We start from the raw sequence: 2,757 nt of genomic DNA on the forward strand, positions 1-2,757 counted from the left end.
AAAAAAAACCCAAAAAACATTATAATGACCCAGACAATTACTTTGTTGCAGGACTTGTTGAATATTTAATTTGTCTCATCTACCTTTTATGTTGCATGTATTGTAAGCGGAACGGGTCACACATTTACTTAGCATGGGAAGGGGGAGTGAGTGAATGAGTGGGGATAATGTGTGTTGCTGTTTTTGGAGGTTGCAGAGCATGGATGTGGCTGGCAGTGGGAAATGACAGGTGTTATATAATAAGGGGGTGCATGAGCCTGGGGACTGGAAAGAGTGAAGCACAGAATTTGAGTGAGAAACTGTGAGTGTGACTGAGAGCGTGTGAGGTGTGACCAAGAGAATATGAAGTGAAAATGCCAAGACTAAAATGTAGGGTTATTATTTTGGTGCCGTGAATCCCAGCTCCTGACATGAATACTCTATAGTTTCAAATAGAATAAACATTTCCAGAATTGAACACCGTCTCCCTGAGTACTACTTCCTAAACATGAAAACGTTACAATATACTAAATTAACGGATCAAGCTTATTATGATAGTTTGCAAAATCAGAGGAAAGCTTTCAATACAATCGTGATCATATATAATCATTATTTACAAAATCTTGTTTGTCTTGTTACTTGTTAAAAGCTGTACTTTATTGCTATACTACTTGCAAATGCTGTGAAATGGAAGTACATAAACGGGGACCTACATATAAGGCTAGTATGATCTGTGCTCAGTCTGTATCTAGTTATTACCTCCTCCTCACACAGTCCTAGAAAAGTCTGCCTGGTCTGAAATATTCTCTCCCCGACTCTTATTTTTGAACTCTTGTGCAGCTCTTCTGCTGGTTCTGTGACACCGCCTGGTTTCAGTAAGCAGTACTTTAAACACATTGAGGCACATAGTATAGTTAGCATCCTTAAGTGAATATGGTTTGCATATCATACTGACGGTCACCCGACAGCTGCACTGTGGTGCCTGTACTGCATACTGACTGACACCCCTGAGAGCAGCACTGTGGTGTCTGTACTGTATACTGACTGACACCCCTGAGAGCTGCACTGTGGTGCCTGTACTGTATACTGACTGACACCCCTGAGAGCTGCTCTGTGGTGCCTGTACTGTATACTGACTGACTTTACATGTTATCATCATATAGCAAGAGACTACCAATAAACTACTCAGAGCTCACTGTTCATGGTTGCAACTAACCCTAGAATTAAATTAGACATTACGACATGACAGGGGGTTTGATACATTGAGCATTTGGAATTACATTCACCGTTAGTTATTATTTGCAGCTTTTTAAAATCTGCTAAGGATAGCAATGTCACAATTATTTTTAATTCTGAATTGTTATTTAGTTCTAGTTTAAACATTCATTTTGCCCCTGTCTGAAACATTGCCTTTAAACTTTAGTGCTGCCTAAGAATATTTATTGTCTATACGGTAAATATATGAATATATTCCAGATTATATTTAATATATGTTTTTTAAAAAGAGGGACAAAAATGCATTCTAATGATGTCTGAAATAAAGCTGTTAAGAACAGGTTCTCATTTGCGACGGGGTCCTGAGCACAACAGAAACCTATTTCTCTTGTCATAAAAATGAGTCTACTTTCATTTCATCTAAACTAGAGAAACAGTCTTTAAACTGCCTTTTTCCTGTTGGCGCTAACTTAAATAAATTAGGATAAACCACACCATCTAGTGGCGGTATTAATGAACTGTAGCCAGGTAAAAAAGAGTTTAGGCACTGTTTAATGGAATATATAGAAATTTGATACAAACATGCCATATGTTTTCTAGAGAAATAAATCATGACTCCTTGCAGTACCTGTTCATAATTCCTTTTGTTATTATTAAATACATCTTAGAAAGTAACAGTCATATAAAGTTGGCCCATATTAAACGGAGAAACACAAATGCATGGTAATGCAATAGTCCTGGACACCATTGAGTTGTCAATGTAACACACCAGCTGTGCACAAACTGGGAGATTGTTAGGCATGTTTTATTTGTTCAGGCCTGGAGAAAATGAAAATGATGGCAGCGCCATGGTCATTATTAAGCTATAAACTGCTGTAAGTTGATTTAATTCAAGTCTTTGGAAATTAAAAAGTTAGAGAAAGGTTTAGCTAATTAATATTGGAAACTCTTTAATGTGTAGCACACACTCCTGGACTGTCCCTCACATTGTGATACAGTGTTCTGAATATTTTACAATATTAAAATATTAATTACAGAATGTAACATTTACCCAGGAGTGGATCCCGTTCATGCTCCATCCTGCAACAATGCTGTTTTTGTGTACTCACAATACAGAACTCATATCAGTAACCAGGCTGTTGATCATGAGCTGGATACACTGCGATGGACTGCACTGCAGATCTGTTACAGGAGGAGCATGAGCTGGATACAATGCACTGCAGATCTGTTACAGGAGTATGAGTTGGATACACTGCGATGGACTGCACTGCAGATGTGTACAGGAGGAGGATGAGCTGGATAAACTGCGATGGACTGCACTGCAGATCTGTTACAAGAGCATGAGCTGGATACACTGCGATGGACTGCACTGCAGATCTGTACAGGAGGAGGATGAGCTGGATACACTGCGATGGACTGCACTGCAGATCTGTTACAAGAGCATGAGCTGGATACACTGCGATGGACTGCACTGCAGATCTGTTACAAGAGCATGAGCTGGATACACTGCGATGGACTGCACTGCAGATCTGTACAGGAGGAGGATGAGCTGGATACACTGCG

Source organism: Polyodon spathula, chromosome 7 (genome assembly GCF_017654505.1).
Source record: "Polyodon spathula isolate WHYD16114869_AA chromosome 7, ASM1765450v1, whole genome shotgun sequence".
Taxonomy (NCBI): Eukaryota; Metazoa; Chordata; class Actinopteri; order Acipenseriformes; family Polyodontidae; genus Polyodon; species Polyodon spathula.